This window comes from Sceloporus occidentalis, unplaced genomic scaffold (genome assembly GCF_023333645.1).
Source record: "Sceloporus occidentalis isolate IW3139 unplaced genomic scaffold, rSceOcc1.0.p SCAF_1, whole genome shotgun sequence".
NCBI classification, from domain to species: Eukaryota; Metazoa; Chordata; class Lepidosauria; order Squamata; family Phrynosomatidae; genus Sceloporus; species Sceloporus occidentalis.
This window is the reverse complement of record NW_028316981.1, coordinates 191,806,279-191,828,426: the sequence shown is the minus strand read 5'-3', so window position 1 is coordinate 191,828,426 and position 22,148 is coordinate 191,806,279. Positions and strand designations below refer to the sequence as shown.

General features: G+C 41.3%; 1 protein-coding gene across 7 annotated transcripts in view; it reads left to right on the top strand.

The window, feature by feature from the left end:
- Window positions 1–22,148, top strand: part of ELAVL2 (ELAV like RNA binding protein 2) — a 173,816-nt gene that overhangs the window by 5,799 nt on the left and 145,869 nt on the right. For 2 of the 7 annotated variants that reach the window (XM_089487974.1, XM_089487949.1), the window contains exon 1: window positions 4,053–4,074. The exons of 4 other annotated variants lie outside the window; for them this stretch is intronic. The gene's annotated coding sequence lies outside the window, so the exon portion shown is untranslated. Of the gene's footprint in view, window positions 1–4,035; window positions 4,098–22,148 lie in introns of those variants that run through there. One more of the 7 variants, XM_089487988.1, reaches the window with a different exon arrangement.

Below are 22,148 nucleotides of genomic sequence, written 5' to 3'. Positions count from 1 at the left end.
GTAGGAAGAAGCTGGGAGCATGAGCTTTTGTAGACTTGTGCATCTGAGCAAGTAGGAACAAGTCAACAAAAGCTCATGCTCCCAGTTTTATCGTTGCATTTTAGTCTCAAACCTGCCACAACATGCCTTGGCCTCCTGTTCTTCATTGCCACCCTCTGATACTGAGAGAGTGTGACTGAGAGAGTGAATCCTGCTCTCAGGAGTCACCTTCCAAAGCTCAAACCACTACTGGCCCTACCCCTCCCTCCATCAGTGGGGCTCCCCCCCCATAGGTCTTTGGATGATGGGTATTGGTGCTGCCAAGGCTGCTGCAGCAGCATTGCTGAGGCTTTCTGGATTTCAAGGATGCCACTACTCCGAATCAAGGTGTGTAGACATGAGGACCTCTAATGCCCTTGAAAGGGTCTCATTTGAACGTCCTTCTCAGCTCCTTAGAAGGTGAGAAAGGCAGGCAAGGCAGCAGGCAAACAAAGTCACATCTTTTAAAGTCAGTTTGAAGCCAGGGTTTGTGTTATTATTATTATTATTTTATTATTATTTTGGTGTGTGGGGGTGGGTGGGTGGGAAACAACCAATTCTCCCCTTCACTTCACGAAGGCGATCTTGTCTTTAAATCAGAAAAATAAAATAAAATCTTGGCTTAAGTGTTTGGTGGACGAGAGCCACGAACGATTTTCTTTGTGGACCTTCCATCCTTTTCCATTAATCTTTCAAGAGATGCTCTTTCCAGTTAAGAGGCTTCATGGATCGCAGCCAAAAAGGCAGTGCTCCTTTTGCCAAATCGTTTACTCCCAAGTAATTCAGTTGAACCATACCATTATTTCTAAATAGATTTGTTTTTAGCCCCGATCTGCTTCTTGCTTCTTCAAGCTTGCTCTCAAGAAACTGTGGTTGGATTCAATGGGAGTTATTTCTCCAATATAGTCTTTAGTGGGGGTTAGTGTAGCCTGAACCCTTCAGCTGTGAGTTGTATTGAGCCCTCAGTAACTATCCGGGTAGTTTGATAGTGAGGTGTATTTATTTAGATGTAAAATTCAGTGGGTCTTCCTTTCTGGTGTGTCTGGACAGGATTCTTGCAGGGGATAATCCAATTAGATTTTTAAATGGAATTATTTTGGTAGGAAATGTATTTAATGCATCTGCAATAAGTGTGTACAATGTGTCTGCAGTCCTTTGTTGTTGTTGTTGTGTTCCTTCAAGTCCTTTTGACCTTATCATGTGGTTTTCTTGGCAAATTTCTTCAGAGGGGGTTTGCCATGGCCAACTCTGAGGCTGAGAGAGCGTGACTCACTCAAGGTCACTCAGTGGGGTTTCAATGGCTGAGCCAGGATTTGAACCTTGGTCTCCAGATTTGCAGTCAAACCATGCTGCACACTATACTCAGAGTAAACCTGGTATAGTTTACTTTGCAGGAGTAAATGGTTGACCCTTTATGTTGACCTGCAAATACAGTGATCCTTCCTCTTTAGATATGTAGGCTAGGGATAATGGGAGTTGCCATGCAGCACATATCCTCTAACATTTCAAAATGGGACAGGTGTGGCCAAGGAACATTAGAGTATGAACGAGGAAGAATATACAAGTTAGGAGAGGCCGTTTGCTTTGGCCGGGCCAAGCAAAATGCTTGGGTTCTTCATGACTTGAGTGCAAAGTACTCTTTGACATTTTGAACTCTGATTTCTACAATGGAAGTAAGCTGAGAACAAAGGTGGAAAGTGGGAGATGGAGAGAGAGAGAGAAGCTGCTTTATTTTGGAGGCAGCTGAAAAAGTGGTACCACAGAGGACTGCACATATTGGGACTGCCCATGCCAAGCCAGGACAATTGAAGGGTATGCCAGCATCATCTGGAGAGCCAGACTTTGCCACCTGCCATCCCATTTGTTGGATAACGCATACCTCCCAGTAAGCGAACATTGGAGTGGTCTGTAGCCCACAGCTCCATCCTACTTTCTTTCCTTTTTGGAAGCAAATGCTACTGTGTTTACTGCGGCCTAGAGCCAGGGGGATGTAGTGGTTTGAGTGTTGAACTCTGGAGACCAGATTTCAATTCCCTGCTGGACCATGCAAACCCACTATGTGACCTTGGGCAAGTCGCACTCTCTCGGCCTCAGGGGAAGGTAATGGTAAACCACCTCTGAACAAATCTTGCCAAGGAAACCCTGTGATAGGGTCACCAGAAGTCAGAAATGACTTGAAGGCACACATCAAAATCTGGATGGGTTTAGGAGCTATTAGTGTTCCTAAAGAAAGTAAAGGGAGATTAATCTTCTCCAAAATGCAAATGATAGTGGGGCCTCTGCACTAAAACCACGCACTTGAACTCCAAACTACCAGCAGAATGAGGTATGCTTCACACCATTTCCATAGGTTTACTCACAATGTACTCTGCATGGGTTCCAGCTCCAAGGTGCATCTACACTGTAGAAATAATGCAGCTTGACACCACTTTAAGTGTTGTAGCTCCATCCTCTGGAGACCTGGGATTTGTGTTCCCCCCCATGGCTTTCTCTGCCAAAGAGTGCTGAGCACAAAACTACAAATCCCAGGTTTCTGTAGGATCAACCCATGGCAGTTAAAATGGTGCCAAACTGCATTACAGTGGTCCCTTGGTATCTGCTGGGGTTTGGTTCCAGGACTTCCGGAGATGCTCAAATACCATTAAATACAATGGCACAGCCAAATGGTGCCCCTTATATAAAATGGCAAAGTCAAAATTTGCTTTTTGGAATTTATACATGTTTTAAGAATATTTTTGAACCCTGGATGTTTGAATCCATGGATGGGAAAGGCCAACTGTATTTCTGTACTGTAGCTCCTTAAAGGAAGGGATCCAGTAGGAAAAGCTTGCCATCCCATACGCGAGCAAACCCAGTCTGCAAAAGGACCTTGCAGCACTTTTGAGCCTGACTTAAAGAAAGAAGCTGGGAGGATGAACTTCCCTAGACTTGAGCCTAATATGCATTTGAGGAAGTAGGCTCAAACCTAGGAAAGCTCATGCTACCAACTTATTCCTTTCAGTCAGCCTCAAAAGTGCTCCAAGATCCTTTTGCAGACTAGTTTCGCTAGAGTATGGGATGGCCAAGCTTTTCCTATTGGACCCCCCTCCTTTAAGGGTGCCGCTGCAGTATAGGACGATGCTGCAAGATCCCTTTGCAGACAGATTTTCCAAATGTAATGCAACTCTTGCTAGAAATTGGCACCATAGCTGGAATGGGTTTTTGTGTGTGTTTTTCAGGCTATGTAGCCATGCTCTAGAAGGGTTTATTCCTGAAGTTTTGCCAGCATCTGTGGCTGGCATCTTCAGAGAATGCTGACCTGGAAGAAAGTTGGGCATAGTGTGACCCTGGGTAGGGAGGAGTGATCTCCATGTTAATCTGCGACTCCCTACCCAGGGGCACACAGTGTGTGTGTATGTATATATACATACACACACACCCCATCCTCTTCCATGCCAGCATTCTCTGAAGATGCCAGCTCCAGATGCGGGCGAAACGTCAGGAATACACCCTTCTAGAACATGGCCACATAGCCCAAAAAACCCACAAAAAACAATGGATGCCAGCCATGAAAGTCTTTGACTTCGTATCTGGAATGCATGCTACTTTTTAATTCCTATGACTTCTTGCTCACATCCCCTTCTCTGCCAGAGTTGCAAAGACTTCAGACCTCTGATTCCCTTTGAATTCTTGCAAAGCAAACCAACCACCCCAAAGGGTGGCAGAGGCCAAAACCCCACTCTAGTCTCTGGAGCCCTTTGGTCTTTGGAAATGCAAGCTCAGGAGCCAGCCTACTGTGGTTGCAGCAGGACCTTTAAAAGGCTCCTTCAATCACAAGGGAAGGAAAAAAAGGATAAAGCCCCCCACCTTCCTGCCTCTCTCTCTCTCTCTCTGGCTTCAAGGTGAGCTTGAGGAGGGGCTGGGCTTGGGGCCAATGACCCCTCCCCCTTGGCCAGGGCTGCCTTTGGACCACTTGCAGGGGGCGGTCCTTTGGTTTCCCGCCGGCTGCTGCTTGGGGCTGAGCAGCACCTTCTTACAGTAAGAGCTGGAAAGGAAGCAGCAGCAGCTGCAGCAGAGGTTAGAGAGTGGGTTTCTGCAAGGTGGGTAGGATGGAGGGGGCTCTTTGCAAAATTAGGACCAAGGTGCAATGGGGAAGAGGGCATTTGGCTGGTCACTGGGGGGGGGGGGTTAGGGTGTGTGTGTGTGTGTGTGTATATATATATATATATAACCGTCCAATTAAAATGATTGTATGTACAGCGCTGTGTAAACTTACAGCGCTTTATAAATAAAGGTTAATATATATATATATATATATATATATATATATATATATACACACACACACACGCGCGCGCGCGCGCATGCATGTGTGTTCTAAAAGTGTAATTCTCCATTGTGCACACTACAGTACTTTGGAAAACCACTTTGAGAAGGAAGCCTTTATGGATTGCGAAGGACCTGCACATTTTATACTATACACACACACACACTCTCTCTCTCTCTATATATATATGTGTGTGTGTGTGTTTGTGTATACTAGAAGTCTGTAGGAATAGAGTGTGTGTGTGTGTGTGTGTATATATATATATATATATACATTGTGTGTGTGTATATATATATATATATTGTGTGTGTGTGTGTGTGTATATATATATATATATTTACAATACACATACACTATTCCCAAAGACTTCTCACATCCCCTTTTATGCCAGAGTTGCACACACACACACAACATATATATTTGTTGTGTTGCTATGTGCCTTTTAGGAGTGTGTGTGTGTATGTATGCGTGCATATGTATATGTGTGTATCTCTCTATATCTTTATATACACACACACAGAGACATATGTGCGCACACACATGTTTATATATTATAAAAATGGGCAGGCCCTTTGCAATCCATGCAGGCTCCAGAACTGTAGTGTGCACAATGGAGAATTACACTTTTTATCTATCTGTCTCTATATATCTTTATATACACATGCATATATACATACGCACTCATATGTACACATACACCTGAAATAAATATGTACAAACATACATACCTGCATACACACACACACACCCTGCGTCTTGCAGTGGTTTGAAAGTTGGAGGCACACAGCAACAACAACTACAAACCCAAAAGGGGCAGGCCCCTTGCAATGGGTGTGGGCTCTCTGCCTTTCTTGCTCAGTGAGTGCCTTTCCCAACCAGGGGTGCTGCCTTTGGAGAATCCCACTTTCAGGACCCAGTCCATACTCAACCAGGAGCTTCAGTCCCATGAAACTCTTGCTAGCCTCCAAGTAGCCACCGGTGGCTTTGGGCTGCAGCCTGATAGGAAGACGTTCCATTGCCCTGCTGCGTGGGAAAATCCCAAATAGGATTGCAATCCTATTAATAAAGTGTTGCAGGTAAAGAGGGCTTCTTTCTCTTTTGGAGCTTTGCAAAACTCAAAACCTGGAACGCTTGCAAAAGGCTGGTGCAAAACCAAATGGGAACAGCTTGACTTTTGCACCAGTCTTTTGCAATCTCCTTGTATGTCCTACAACCTCAAGGCGTTAATGCATCTGCCTAGGCGCTTGCAACACCCCACCCCACATTAATTTTAGTCCCAATTTTATTTTATTTTTTGCTAAAGCCATCTCTGGCTTTTTCTAAAAGGAAGGAAGGGGGGCAGCCTGGGTGTGTCTGGATGAAAAGCATCTCCTTCCTTGGAAATAAGGCCTGGGGTGTCCTCCATTTTGTGGTGCCTGGTCCTCCTTTGTGGCTAGGCACCCTAAGAGAGAAACCAAAGAGTGTATTTGATGGAATGTCCTCCAATTTGTGGTGCCTTCCTGGCCCTTTATGGTTGGGACATTTTGTCCTCCTGGGAGAGAAAAAAAGTGTGTATTTGCTGGAATGCCCTCCATTTTGGTGCATTGTCCTCCATTTTGGTGGAATGCCCTCAATTTTGGTGGAATGTCCTCCATTTTGTGGTGCAGTTCACCCTGTTTTCAGGACATGTCCTCCATTTCAAGCTAATGTCCAGGAAGAGTGCCAAAAAGTCCTCCATTTGGACCAGAACTAAGAAGCACGGATTTATATTTTCTGTGAGTGTTTTTTCCTTCAAGCTTATGTTTGGTCATGTCCCACATTTTCCTGGCATGTCCTCCATTCTGTGGGGCCTGGTTCTCCTTTGCAGTTAGGATGTCTGGTCACCCTGAAAGAAAAACCAAAGAGTCTGTTTCATGGTATGTTCTCCATTTTCCTGGAATGTCCTCCATTGTGTGGTGCTTGGTCCTCCTTTGCAGCTAGGATATGTGGCCGCCCTGTTTCCAGTACCTGTCCTCCATTTCAACCTCCTGTCCAGGAGGGATCCCCAAAGGCCCTCCATTTGGAGCAGGACTAAGCAGCATGAGTTTATCTTTTCTAGGAGTGTTGTTTTATTTTTTTACTCTTTAGCTTTTGTTTGGTCATGTCCCACATTTTTCTCAGAATGCCCTCCATTTTGTGGCACCTGGTTGTGCGGTGAAGGCTTCTGGTCACCAGAAAAGAATTTTATTTGATAATACTTTTTTGGAGGGCATTTTCAAAAGAAAAGAAAAAAGACAAGCCTCCCTTGTTGGTCTTAGGATAATAACAGGTGGCTTGCCAAGAGAAAAAGCTGGGTTCTTGCAACACTGCATGGCTCTCTGTAGAAGGCTTGTTGCCTCAGATTGCACTCAGGTGTGAGGTGGCTCCAGGTGGGCAGATGGAGGGAGGAGTGCTTTCAGGGAGGGAAAGTTTCCCTTAGGCTCAAACTTGGGTCCTCCAGGTGTTTTGGACGTCATATCCCAGAAATCTTAGCCACTTTGGCCAACAGTCAGGAATTCTGGGGGGGGGGGGGGGGGATGAAGTTCAAAACATTTGGAGGACCCAAGTTTGGAAGCCCTTGCCTCAGGGGGACCGGATGTCCTCGCTGCAAAGGAGGACTCGGGCACTGCAAAAAAATGGAGGGCATTTCAAGAAAAATGGAGTATGTGATCCAAGAAAAGGTATGTGTGTTGTGTGCCTTCAAGTCTGTTGGGCCTTAGGGTTTCCTAGTAAGATTGGTTCAGGGAGGGTTTGCCATTGCTGTCCTCTGACTTGGACAATGTCACCCAGTGGGTTTGCATGGCTAAGCAGGGAGCTGAACCCTGGTCTCCAGAGTCAGAGTCCGACAATGCTCAAACCACCACACCACGCTGGCTCTCAAGTTAGCAAGTAGCCTTGTGCTAATTCTGCTGTCTTGTGGCCAATCCCTTTCCTTGTTGTTGTTATAACTGTGTGCCTTCAAGTCATTTCCAACCTATGACAACCCTAAGGTTTCCATTTCCTATTATGGGGGTTTTCTTGGCATGTTTCTTCAGAGGGGGTTTGCTATTGCCATCTTCTGAGGCTGAGACAGTGTGACCTGCCTAAGGTCACCCAATGAGTTTAAATGGCCCAGCCGGGATTCGAACCCTGGTCTCCAGAGTGTACTGCAACACTCAAGTCCATACAGCAGCTGGCCTTGTGGGCCAAAAATGAGAGGAGATAGCAATTCTTAATTTGCTTTCTCAAGATTTACAATAGGCACCCTTTCCATCACCCTTCCCCTATAGTTTGGTAAAATACTGTTCTGCCTGTGAACTTAGGTGTGTGATTTCAGGTGCAGTTGGTATCAAAGTAAATATCTTAGGAGCCCACCCCTTCCATCTCTCTTTGTATGCAGAATTATGAATCTTTCTTGTAAAATGTTAGGTTTGCTTTGGGAGGAAAGCCTGATTTCAAGTCCGTGAGGGAACCAAATGCAAGGTTGCTGCACTGGTGGGTTTGCTGCGATGTTGAGCAAGACTGGAAAAATATGAGGAGGTAAAATGTAATGCACAATATGCTGAACAAGTACTGATTGATGGGGTTTGATGGGAAGTGCAATAGAACAGGGTGAATTGCTTTCAGAGCTAGTTTTGTGGATCTGAATGAGCGTAACTGTGGATATTGGGGCAGGGGAACAGATTCAGGTGCATGGATTTCCATCCAAGCTTGAGAATTGTGTGGTAAAGCATTCTTGAGATGGCTGAACAAAGATAATACAACAACTTAGCAACATTAGGATAGCAGTCACATAAACACTTGTCTGGATGCAAAGGGATCTTGTAGCACTTTAGAGAGTAAGTCCCATTTAGTTCCATTGAGCTGATTTGGGTGTGTAACACTATAACAATTGCATTTCCATTATCACAATACCTTTTATGTTTTGCTGCTTATAAGTATAAGTACTGGAAACCAAGACCCGAGTTGCATTTTATTGAGGGACTGAATACTGTCCATAAATTCTTCTTTTCCTTGAAAACTGAGTTATTTTTTAAAGTAATAGCTGAAAAATGACCGAAGATGTTGAAGGGGGACAAAGTAGCCCCTGTGACAATAACAACTTGGACATGTCTGTAATTATACCAAGTTGCTCCTATACTTTTGCCATTCCCTGTCTTGTTGTTGTGTGCCTTCAAATCATTTCTGACTGAGGACAACCCTAAGGTGAACTTATCATGGCATTTGCGTGCCAAGATTTGTTCAGAGGAGGTTTGCCATTGCCTTCCTCTGAGGTTGAGAGAGTGTGACTTGCCCAAAGTTATCCAGTGTGTTTCCATGAATGAGGTAGGATTTGTACCCTGGTTTCCAGAGTCATAGTCCAGTGCTCAAACCATGGTGCCACACTTGCTAACTCATTCCCCGTTTACCACTTGGCTAAAGATACAGCAGAATCCAACCTGGCTTTCAAGGCAAACTAATGGTAGAAAGGATTGCTGTTGCAGAATGCTGCTTCTGCCCTTGCCAAATCTTCCTACCTCCTTAAGGAAAAATGGCACAAGAATCTGGGACCATTTTAGTTTTTGGAATTGAGGGGAAGGAAAAGCCTAGTGCTGGTGGTCATATGGAACAGAGGTTGTTTTTAAGAAAGCAGAATGTCATTCTGTATATTATGAGTCTGAAGTCAGAGGCAGTAAATGGAATGAAATTACAGGAAAAGCGACAGGTCTTCCTAATGCCAGGAGAAGCTGAGGGTTGTGTGGGGGTGGGTGCGAGGGAGAGTGAGGAGAAGCATTTGAAAAATGGTATGTCTTTACAAGTCTGCAGCACGAATGTGGAAATGTGTTAAAATGCATTGACACAAAGCTGGTGTTGTCTTTTCCAGAAGTAGATAAATGAAGGGCACACTCCATCTGAAAGTTATATTTAAGTCCTACTGAGCTAAACTGGCACACTGCTTTAAATCTCTCAGTGAAAACAGTGGGGATTACAGGTGCTTAATTTGAGCTAGATTATGCTGTGTATGATCCTTATCAGCTAGCGCTTGTTTGGAGTCACACACTTCCTTTGTATTCAGGAGAAATCTAGATTGCTGAATTTGCATAACTTTTTGTGTGTGTCTTCCACACTCTTACAGTTTGTTGTGTGTTCAAATCATTTCTTACTTATGGCAACCCTAAGATCATGGGGTTTTCTGGGACTGAGTGGATTCCCACGGCTGAGCAGAAATTTGAACTTTGATCTCCAGAGTTGTAGTCCAACGCTCAAACTACTCCACCACACAATCTCTTCTTCTTATTTAATTTTTTTGTGCTTTCAGTCAGCAGCTTTCCCTTTCCATGCCTTGTGTCAATCTTGTACCGAAACTTCTAGGGAAAAGATATCCACACTTCCACAAATGTGGCTTCCTATACTCTATGTTGTGGATCTTTTCCCTAGAAGTTTCGGTACAAGATTGACACATTTGCACACAAAAAGAAGCTCATGGCAAGGAGTACTTTTGGCTAATGCTTTAGAATAAAATTCCTGGAACTACTTTTCTGTAGGCACTGGTTATTAATTCAAAGACCATGGAATGCTTGTTGTATATTTAACCAAAATTGACTTTAAAATGGTGGCATGACATATTCATAGTGAATACTGTCCGCAGCGTTGAGAATAAACTAATATAGCTCTAAATGCTGACAGCCGACAGAGCTAAGAACAGTCCCATAGTTTCAGGAGTGGTTGGATTTTCTACCTGCAGAGTTAATAAGCTAATAATTAAGAATTAAGAATCTGTGAGTAAGGAAGGCATTAGTACAGTCGGACTGAATTTGATTTGGCTACTGTAAATCGTGTAGGCCTGCTCTGGAAGCAGAAAATGAAATGTAATTTGTAATAAAAGTGCAGAAAGTGGAATTTGGGAATGAGGAAACAGACCATGATATGGTTAAAATCTGTTTAGCAGAATTTCTTAAGGCACCTCATGGATATCCCTATCTAATTGCAACTTTAGAGCTAAGTAGGAGAATGAGTGTGTAGCAATAGCAAACCCAAAGAAATGGAATCTATATCTTTTAGTTAGTATAAGTGGGGAGAGATCTGAATGACATCTTCTTTTGCCTGTTAAGTGGCTCGGCTATGCTAATGCATACTGCTGAGACTTTGACTCATTACCCTTAACCATTCCTACAGTCTTGCTTCAGAGAAATGAATCACAGAGGAGAGGTTATTGGCATGGTGGTGAGCAAAAATGGAAAATGCCATGTTGCAAAGAAAGCAAGCAGTCAGAGTTGAATTTGAAAAGGAGGAGATGTCCAATACAAAAACAGTGCCAATGGTGATGAGCTCGCCAGGCCATTCCAATGACTAATTCTATTTCAGCTTTGCAAACAGAACACAGTCTTTTTGCTAGTCTGCTTAAAAATAACAGTATGGTAGCTCACACTTTCATGTTAGTGCTACACTCCAGGAATAGTTCTTGTAAATGGAAGAAGTGGGACATGTACAGATTTCTGTCTCCTGAATGTGTCTCTTGCTGTGCTCAGGGAGTGAAGTTCTGTGCTTGATTCTTCTTTTTGTACATTTTCTTGTTTCTTAGGATTCGCGACGAACTTGTTTCTCTGTAGTAAAGCATAGCATCTAAAATCAGCTGCCAGGAAGATTCTGAGGTTGTCAAAAATATGACATCTGTCACAAATATGAAATCTGTCTTACATAGTCTCTCTCCCCCCATATCCACAGATTTCTTATCCACTAATTCAACCATCCACAGCTTGACAATATTCAAAACATATATACATTCCCAAAACAAAACCTTGATTTTGCCATTTAATATAAGGGATGCCATTTTACTATTTTATTATATTTAATGGGACATGGGCATCCATGGATTTCGGTATCCATTGTGGGGCCTGGAATCAAAGCCCAGGAGATATCAAGGGCCCACAGTGGTGTTTGCTTGTGGTTTTTTCTCTAGATAACAGTGTGTGTGTGTGTGTGTGTGTATATATATATATATATATATATATATATATTAAAAAACCTTAAACACACATCAGGATCTCAGTTTGAAATAATGGCATCTTTACTGCTAAATTCTGCTTTGTTTTGGACTCTTCTCAAAATAATTAATTGTACTTTAGAGCTGTAGCTGTACAGACTAAGAATTGTGTTTGCACATTCTGTGCCATCCATCATAATGCTAAAATATTTCATGCATATAGCTCATGCTTTGCTAGCTTGCCTGCTAATGATTTTTAAAGAAAATCTTTGCTGATCCTTCCTTGTGGGGGAAAGTACAGTTGACAGATGGATATACTTCTTCTTGTTGTTTTAGTAAATATGTGTCTTCCTCCAATTTGGCCCAAATTGTTAAATCTTCTTAATGTGAATTATTCTTTGCCAGAGTGGAAGGAACTATTTTAAAATTTCCTGGGATTCACGTCTTCCCAGCTGAGTTTTGTGTGTGTGTTTAACCCTATATAAAATATTATGAGAGAAAGATCCCAACCTTCATTATGAATTTGACATTTGTTAATGGAAAGAACTAGTTATCTGTATTACTGTTACTTATCGGCTGGTTTGGATTATGTTCCAACTTTTTCCTAACTGTATTCTACAGCTCTGTTAGGCGAACTATTGAATAGAAGCAAAAGAGAAATCCTTACAAGTATGAAATACATATGTTGTCCAAATATTGTATTTTCTGGTGTATAAAACTACTTTTTAACCCAGGAAAATCTTCTCAAAAGTCAGGGGTTGTCTTATACCCCAGGTGTCGTCTTATACGGCAGGTGCTGAAACTTCCGATCCGGACTGGAGAATCTATGGTCACCGCATATGGTGGGGGGAGCTAAAAACAGTTGCAGCCGCATCCCTGCCATATGTGGCGACCGTATGAAAGCTGCAAGGGCAGTGCAATACAAGTATGGTAGAAGAAAATCCACTCACCAGAATTTGTGGAAAGAAGTGACTTAACGCGGTCCCGATAACGAGGTGAGGGGGCGCCTCACCGGAAAGGTGTAAGTGAAGGGCAGAGCAAGCTGCAGGTGTCCGGGTCGCCCAGGGTATGGAAAAAAGCCATGCTTGCACTACTGCCTGATAGTTTTGGAGACAGGGAGGGCAGGGCAAGCAGGGAGAGCTGACCAATCCAAGCAGGCTTTGTATACAGCAAGTTTTCCTGCTAAGTATTTGAATTTGAATTAAAATTATCATATTGAAATCAAATCTGATGGTTTTTTAAAATTTTTATTTGGTGTGCGTTGGAAGAGGGGTGGGTAGTCTTATACAGTGAGTATATCCCAAACTCTATATTTTAACTGGAAAAGTTGGGGGTCGTCTTAGATGCCCAGTCATATTATACGCTGGAAAATATGATACTTAAAACAATAAAAGATGTGCCTGGGTGGGTGGGAGCAAATGGACATGGTAGAGTGGAGAATAATCTATATCACTTTCTTCAATGAAGAAATCTGGAAAATGCTGCCAGTATTGGAGGATCAGCCTGTGCTAGTAGCCCAGCAGGCATTATCAAATTGCAGGGATTCCAACATCTAATGGATTACAACTGGAGCTAGACTTCTATAATATCTGCCAAATTATGCAGATAGAAAACAACTACAGATTGACTATTCCACCTCACCTGATACAGGTGGTTTAAGCAAGAAATGTTGAGGTTTTATTTGCAGTGCATACTTGGAGTAAGCCCCACTGCACACAGCAGGACTTCTCTTCCTCGGTAAACATTCTTTGGTTTGCATTGTCAACAGTAACGTGGTGGGGGAGCTGGTGCGCTTTAAAAATTACAGATAGTTTGAGTGCTCCAAATGTGTTTAATTTGTATGTAGAAAAAGTAGTTGCAAATGCCTCAGCAGAGACAGTTGTCTTAAAATGTATTGAAATTATATGTATTTAATTTCAATAAGCTGCATAGAGTTCCAAAAGAAATTACAGCTGTTAGCAACTGATTAGGTTGTTTTCAAGGTTTTGCACTAAAGGCTATTAGAGTTGTTTGAGGTGCATACATGTGTGTATTTGCACACATGTGACTTACTGGAAATCTGGCCATTTGAATTTTCAGTGCTCAGGTGTCATTGTCAATTCCTATTGAAGTAGGTGGTATCATAGTTCACAGTCAAAATGTTCACACTGTGCAGAGGTTATGCGTAGGGGTGCTGTGGAAGTTATGGGTTGCAAAGTGATTGCAATGAAGGCTGTTTTAACTTATAAATTTATTTGTGCTTTGTGTTTTAGTTAGCCCTTCCTTTTCCTACAGGATATACTTAAAATAGATTGAGGATTATCACACTATGAGTGTGATTATTGTCTTCCAAATGTATAAAAAAAGGAGTTCCTGATCCAAGAGATTGACAGTCTGGAGTTACTTTGGGGGGGGGGATGTTAAATAAGACGAGGCCTGAAATATTGGATTAATTAGTAAATTGTTACTGAGACACACATTTTGATTGAAGCCTTTTACGTTATCTTCAATGGCAAACTTGATTAGAATTGGGGCTTGCATAGTTTTGATGCTAAGAAAACCTTTTTAAAAATTTTTTAAAAGTATTTATTTTGTTTCTCAATCAACTAGTGATTCCAAGGCAATATGGAACAGATAAAAATGTTCTTTAAAAACAGTTCAAAACAATTTTAAAAACAATGTCACGATTAACAACAGATGAATGGATTAAAAATTATGATGCATGCATGGCAATTATTGTGTTATAGTAATGGAAAACCATCAATTCTACTGGTGAAGTACAAGTGATAAGATTATGATGTGTGTGTGTGTGTGGGGGGGACTGTGCCCTCCAGATTTTTTTGGATTGCAGCTTCCATAATCTCTCTCCATTGGCTATGATGACTAAGGATGTTGGAAGTTGTAGGCCAAATACATTGGGAAGACTGCAGCAGCCCATCTGTTTGCATAACTCCATTGTAATAACTATTCTGGTTTTCTGTTCTTCAGCCAATGTCTGATCTTCTTCTCTTAGCCCATAACTGTTAGGTTTTCTCTAGACTCTTCAGCTGAGATCTGTCAAAGGCTTTCTAAAAGTTTATATAAAGTCCAGTGTCTATCAGAGTGCTCCTATACATGTGCTTGTTGACAATAAGGGCTCTGAAAGTTGATCAAGACAGGACTTCTGTTTGTAGAATCCATGTTAATCCATCAGCAAAACTGGTCCTCCTAAAGATATTTGAGCTGATTGGCCTGTAATTTCTAAAGTCTAGAGGCATGTTACATATTTTTGTTAATAATGTCAACATTTTCACATTTGAGTTCTAGAGCTTTCAGATTGATATTAACTGGACTTGATGATCTGTGGTTTTATTAATCAGCAAATTCCAGAACTTGAACTGTTGTCATCTCATTTGTCTTGATTTTTTGTTGATAATGTCAGTTCAGGCGCAATAAATCCTACATGTTTTGTGGTGAAGACTGAATCTTGGTTTTAGTGATACATTTTCTGACTTGTGGAATATATTTCAGATTAACTTTTGTGGTTTTGAGTAATACTCATATATTCTGGTAATACTTAATGTTTTTGACTTTTCTGTTTCAGTTTCCTTTTTAGCAATCTCCACTTATTTGAGAAGGTTTCCTTATTTGAAATTATATGTTTCCATTGGGCATCGGTGGCGATTGTTCACTCGTGTATAAATTAAATTTTGTTGTATTATGGCCACTGTTTGCTTCAGTGCGGAAGTCCTCACATCCCACAGTAGATCCTGGATGTCACCTTGGTTAATTCCAGAGTCACCTTTCTTCAGTTCTGTTCTATGAATGCCTTTCCTCATTTTCTGCATAAAATCTGCAGTTGTAATTGTAATTTAGGAGAGGTGGATGGTTTTTTTGTGGGAATGGGCGAGGTAAAACTAAGCACGATATTGCGTTGTAAAATCAATTTGGGCTTGTTTGTACTATTCTGGGGCATTTTTTCCAAAAACTTTTTTCAGATTTTTAGAAGAAAACACTCCTTTCCATTTTTTACAGATTGCTTTTCATGTGTTTTCTATTTAAAAAAAAAATTGGGAACTTCAACAAAATCATGATCCCCTTTCTCTTTCATAATTAAATTCTTGCTAAGGCAAAGTTTTACTCACTCAGAATGCCAGGAACTGTATTGCATAAAGATTTGTGTGTAAGGATAGTAAACTGAATTAGAGAAATATAGGCCTGTTACAGACTGCCAAAATAAAGCTGCTTAGTGTCTCTTTGGAGGTATGCTATTTAAATGAAGCATGGGTCCTAAGAGTCCGGAGGTCACGCCAAAGTCACACTCCATTCCTAAGCACTGGAGTGCAGCTTTGTTGCAGCTTCCGGATTCTTAGGATGCATGCATCATTTAAACAGCATACCCCCAAAGAGACCCGAAGCAGCTTTATTTTGGCAGTCTGTAACAGGCCATAATTCCGGCACATAGGCTAGATGCATGCAACACCCAAAGATAGATTTTTCCACTTGGTGATGCCATCTTCATGAAAGAAGCAGCTGGGGCAGCTGGGGAGAGGCTTCCATTTTGTGTGATAATATGCTAAAGAAGAATTCACTACAGTATTTTCATTGCTGAGTAAAATTTTCTATCCATATAAGCTGGTAGCCTGGTTCATAAGATTATTAACATTGTAAAGCTGACCAAAGAATAACAATTTTGTTTATTAACGTAGGTTTGGTCCCTACTGTATATTATTTCTCTACTTCCCATATAGCAAAAACTAATATACATATGATTAGGTTTACTCACACTTTTACCTGTATATAAAAAGGCTTGTACATTTTTTAAATTTCAAAAGTATTTGAAATAGTATACAGTACTTCTATTTGTTAGCTTAAGTTATGGGTAAAGCATTTTGTGTTGCCAAAGCAATACTATAATCTTGGATTTGATATTAAAATAAATATTGCATAAATTTCACACACACACCCAATTCCCATTATTTTCTGGGGAAACATTTTGCCCTGACCCCTCGGTCTTCAAAATGGTCTAATCTAGAGATTTTATCTTTTTGTGGCCAGTACATTTATTCATCTTGCCTAGGAATAATTGCGTTTGCCCTTTATATAGCACTTTCTCTTTTGGATACCATACTGATTTTGCTCTCCATTTCAAAGTCATGGTGATGATTTTTGGTAAGGGAAGGCAACATGTCCCTTGTAAAGGGAAAAACTGATGCAGGCAGGCTAGTATTTTTATCTCAAGCTGTTCATTGAAGGTATATATTTTTTAGGTTTCATGTTTGTTTGATACTCTCACCTCTGATGTATTTAGTGCAGCTACCTGCAATATGGTAGAATTCAAAGATATAGCCATGTTAGATTTCTCTATCTACCTGCAGTATGCTATTTTCTATATTTCCAACTGAGTTTATATCCTGACTGCAGCTCACTGTCCCACTCTCTCTTTCCTACTTGTTGTGCTCTCTGAGTCTGTGTCTTTTTAAAAGAAGTGCTCCAATCCTCCTATCTCGGTTCAAAGATTTCTAATGTTAGCATAGAAAACTCTACATATGATAAACACCTCACTAGCATGTACAGATAAGTCTGTCTATCTATATATCCATCTATGCTGATGACACCCAAATAGTCTTCTCTGTGTCTCCGACTGATGCAGTAACTAAGGATGGCATCTCTCCTCTAGATGCCTGCTTGGCGTCGGTAATGGGCTGGATGAGGGAGAACAAACTCAGTGTGAATCCAGGGAAAACGGAAGTACTGGTGATAGGTTCCCCGGCTCCGGGTGATGAGATTTGTCATCCGGTCCTGAACGGGGTCACGCTCCCCTTGAAGGACTCGGTGCGCAGCTTGGGGGTGCTCCTTGACTCGTCGCTCCAGCTAACACCTCAGGTGGATGCGACGGTCAGGAGTGCTTGCTATCAGCTCCGGCTGATACGCCAGCTGCGCCCTTACCTGGACCGCAGGAACCTTGAAACTGTTGTACATGCTTTAGTAACCTCTCGATTGGATTTCTGCAATGCGCTCTACATGGGGCAACCCTTGTACCAAACCCGGAAGCTGCAAATTGTACAGAATATGGCAGCTAGACTGGTCGCTGGTATTTCCAGGTCGGACCATATAACATCTATTTTAAAAGATCTTCACTGGCTGCCTATTCGCTTCCGAGCTCAATACAAGGTGTTGGTTTTAACCTATAAAGCCCTAAATGGCTTGGGCCCAGGGTACTTGGAGGACCGCCTCTCCCCACATAATCCGCCCCGCACACTTAGATCATCCGGGACAAACCTGTTAGAGGTTCCTAGAGCACATCTTGTAAGGACCTCACAGAGGGCTTTTACCATCGTTGCCCCATCTTCCTGGAATAAGCTCCCCTTAGAGCTTCGCTCTGCCGCCTCATTAGATTCTTTTAAGAAGAATTTAAAAACATACTTATTTAGATTGGCCTTCCCTCTTTAGTTTAATTGATTTTTCTCTGCCCTTGTTTTCTTCCTTTGACTCCAAAATATTGTGATTGATTGTTTGTACACTGATATGTGTATTTTTTGACTCCTGTTCCTATTCTTTGTAGTAATGTTTTAACTTTTATATTGTAATTTAATTTGTATTGTAAATGCTATTGTAACTGTTTTTAACATTTGTAAGCCGCCTTGATCATTTTTTTGGAAAGGCGGGGTATAAATAAAATTTATTATTATGCAATATTGGAATGTAATACAGCATATATATGTGTATAGGTGCCTTTAGGTCTCTTGTCAATTTATGGTGACCCTTTAAGATTTTCTTAAGCAAAAGGTGCTTTTGCCAGTTCCTTCCTCTGAAATATAGTCTGTGGCTCCTGGTATTCATTGGTGGTCTCCCATGCAAATACTAACCATGTCTGACTCTGCTTAGCTTTGAATATGAGATCGGTTCTGGTGCCTTTATGTAGCGTATACTGTATATACTTATGTATAAGTCTAGAAATTTAGGTTAAAAAATTGACCCAAAATTTTTAAGTACAGTACTTGTGTCAAGGCAAGTACTGTACTTTAAGTCTTATTTTTAAAAAGGAATCATCCCCTGGTGAAAGGCAATAATATAATATGTCCTTGAAGCACTGACCTCCTCTATTCTCTCATCTGTCCAGCCCTTAGTATGAGCACAAACAGTTATGCCTGCTAGAATTTTGTCATTGTTTTCCTTTGCTTCATTCTTTACAACCTTCGTTACATGCCCCTAAGTTTTACCCTCGATTTATCCAAAGGTCATATCAAAATCCATAATTTTGGCCCCCAAATCTGCCCCCGACTTATACATGAGGTTGACCTATAGTTGATACATACGGTACATTCCCCCTTCACCTTCTTTAACTAGTTCCTACATTTCATTATACTAAATATCTGTGCCCCATTTCAGTCATGTGCAGATTTTGAGCCTTTTCTCCTAGGAGGTGGTTTGTACCTAATACAGTCAGTCCTCCATATCCACTGATTTTTTAATCCATGGATTCAAGTATCAGCGGCTTGAAAATGTTGGGAAAAAAAGTTTAAATTCCTAACACCAAACCTTGATTTTGTCATTTTATATAAGGGGCACAATTTTTCTATGCCATTGTATTCAATGGGACTTGAGTATCCATTGATTTTGTTGTCCACCTGGGATCATGGAACCAAACCCCAGCGGATAACAAGGTCCCACTGTAAAATCCTCTACAGCTCATGTTGTCTTTCCTCTCCTGCTGAATGTGGCTGCTCTGCCACTACACACACACACACGAAAACCTTTCACACTGCCCATTTATAGCTGTGTAATTCCACTGTCGTGGTGGTTCCATTTCATGGCTTTTGATATTTAGGGAGGGGACATTTAGAATTCTCAGCCAAAAAGATCTAGTGCATCATGAAACTTCAACACCCATGATTCAGTACATTGCCATGGAAGTTAAAGTAGAAACATGGTGCTATAAGTGTGTAGTGTGAAAGGGTCCTTGGCAGTCTTTTTCAAATGGAGCCCCATCCCTTTTGTATAGACCCTTTTTTGTCCCAGAATGTTCTTTGATGATTAACTTCAACTCCTCTTGTCTGCACCTCTGTCTCTTCCACCTTGGCTCTGCTGTGCTTGGTCCTAACTGTGGAAGCAGGCATTTCGGAGAATGGTAACATGGTAATTCTGGCTTGTAGTCTCCTCCCTAGCATCCTAAATTTGGTTTCCAGGGTTGCACATTTCCCCATGCTACTAGTGTCAGTGTGGACTGCTGTTTCCAGCGTATCTGCCAAGGGCGTAATCTCCCAGACGTTGGTGACTGATTTCTTTCAGCCCAAGTTAGCATAATTAACTAAGCTGGTGCTATTAATTGGTGGTCCTTGGACCAGTGCCCAAGAGTTTCCTGAAAAGAAATAGTTGTAGTCAGTGGGTGCAAATATGGTGCCAGTCCCTGGCACATGGGGGGGGGGTAATTATTCATCCCCCACATCAGTTTGAGAAGCACTGATGGAAGTGATACTGAGATTTGAAAGAATGTGTTCAAAATGAAGGTGTAGTTTAGTGTCTTGATTATGTTTTGATAGTCTTTTCAGTCGGAGGAGGGGGCACATTAGCTGCATTTCTATTAGTGTTTTATTCTTCTTAGCTCATAAGATTCCTTTCATCCCCTCCTGAATTGCGTTGCTTGTTGTTGTGTGCCTTCAAGTTGTTTCTGACTTGTGGCAATCCTATCGGGGTTTTCTTGGCAAGATTTGTTCAGTAGGGGTTTGCCATTGCCATCCTCTGAGGCTGAGAGTGTGAGTTCATGGCCGAGCTGGGTATAAAACCCTGGTCACCAGAGTTGCAGCACAATACTCATACCACTACTCACACTGGTCTTCTGAATTTTATTGCTTTGTCAATTCTAACATTGCCTTAATACAGTAGTTCCCAAACTTTGGTCCTCCTTTGAATTCCCGTTGGCCACATTGACTGAAGCTTCTGGGAGTTCAAGTCCAAAACACCTGGAAGACTAACATTTGGGAATCACTGCCTTAAAGAGTCCCTTTTGAACACATTACAAGTATATAACTAAAACCAGTTAATCAGTCCTGTACCTCTAAATGTATCCAGTATATGATTTCAGACATATGTTCTCTCATCTCCATATGACACCCCATTTTTTAGCAGAACAAATTTTACATTTAAAAAAAAATGATAAGGCTCTTAATTTGCTTCCAAATGTATGTAGAATAGGTGAGATAAAATCTAGTTGGAAGAGGGAAGAATCTTTTTGTTAAATGGCATGAAGCTATAGTGGTTTTGTGAGTGGCCAAAAGTATAAAGTATGTTGTTTTACTGTTGTATTTTGCAAAGCATTGCGTGCACATGTGTAATGAATTCTGAACATTGCTACACTGCTGCTGCTTTTTTAAAAGATGGAGCATTTTATTAAATATCTTTATAACCTCTCACTCCATTTCTGCCTTCTCCCTCCACTTTGACATAACAAGTGCAGCACAGAAGTGTTAAAAGTGTTTTAATGCTTGAGTCTGTGAAAAAGTTATAATTGGAATTCAGTGTAAGCATACTAGTAAAGGGAAATGTGACAGAATCCCACACAATATTATCTTCGTGTTAGTGTGTGGGAGATATCTGTGAACCTCACAGAATATTCTCAGATATGCTGGTATCAAGTAAAACACATCTGTATTGATCAAAACCTTTTCTTATGAGCAACTGTTTTGCTCAGATTTTCAGTAAGATAGTTCTTTCTACATTGGCTATCCAAAGCCCACCCCTTTGAAGTAAATAGCATAAAGTTATTCAGGTTTGCTATTTGTAATTATGGCTAGGTTAATGTTTAAGACTTCTAAAATTGTCACACAATTTAACAAAATTTATAACTAGCTGCTGTTTGTACATATTGGATGTCTTCCTGTATATATCAATTGTTCCAAACATGTAGCCAATGGAATCAATAAGGCATATGGCATTTATTCTAGCATGATAAACGCATGGGATGTCACCACAGTTAACAGAACATGAACTCAGGACTAGTCAGGACCCCATGATGCTTATTAGTACTTTGGCTTTTAATTCCATAGTGAGACCAATCTGTTACCAAAATAGTATTGTAGCCTTAAACTTTTATGGACTTCCTCATCCTCAAAGTAGGACAAATATCAGTGCTGAGAACAAAACTGAATGCCCCACTTTGTGATGTTTCAATCCCTAGCTACTGTTCTGGTGTTAAAAACATAATGTTACCTTTACCTGAATAACAGAGTATACAGAATGGCATCTTCATGTTCTATGTGATTAAGGGCTTTTTATGTGGGCAGCACCTATTTTGCAGTGTAACTTGGTCTGCAACTTAAGTCTGTGATCTTGTGTGCTTTGTTGTGGTGATTATTTCCCCTCAAATCAACTTTTACCTATGGGTACCTTATTTATGAGAGATCTTCAAGACCCACAAAATCTGCTGCTATGTTCAGGTCTTGCAAACTCAGGACCATGATTGAGTTAGTCCACCTGTAGTGCAACCTTTCTCTTTTCCTGTTGTTGTTATGTGCCTTGAAATAGTTTACTACTTATGGTGGACCTGAGGTGAAAATATCATAGGGTTTTCTTGACATGTTTCCTCAGAGAGGGGTTGCCGTTGCCATCCTCAGAGGCTGACAGAGAGTGACATTACTCAAAGTCACACAGTGGGTTTCCATGGCTGAGTTGGGGTTTGAACCCTGGTCTCCCAGTGTCCCAGTCCAATGCTGAAACCACTACAGCACGCTGGCCCTCCTACCTTATAAACTATAATTTACATTATCAACTATAATTCTCTCTTCCAGTGATTCATGTCATCTCATGATATGTGCCAAGTATGACAGCCTCAGTTTAATCATTCTTGCTTCTGGGGAGAGTTCATTTCTTGTGTGCTTAGACAGCAGCAGAATCATTGCTGCTAAAACATTTTAGTGCTAAATTTAA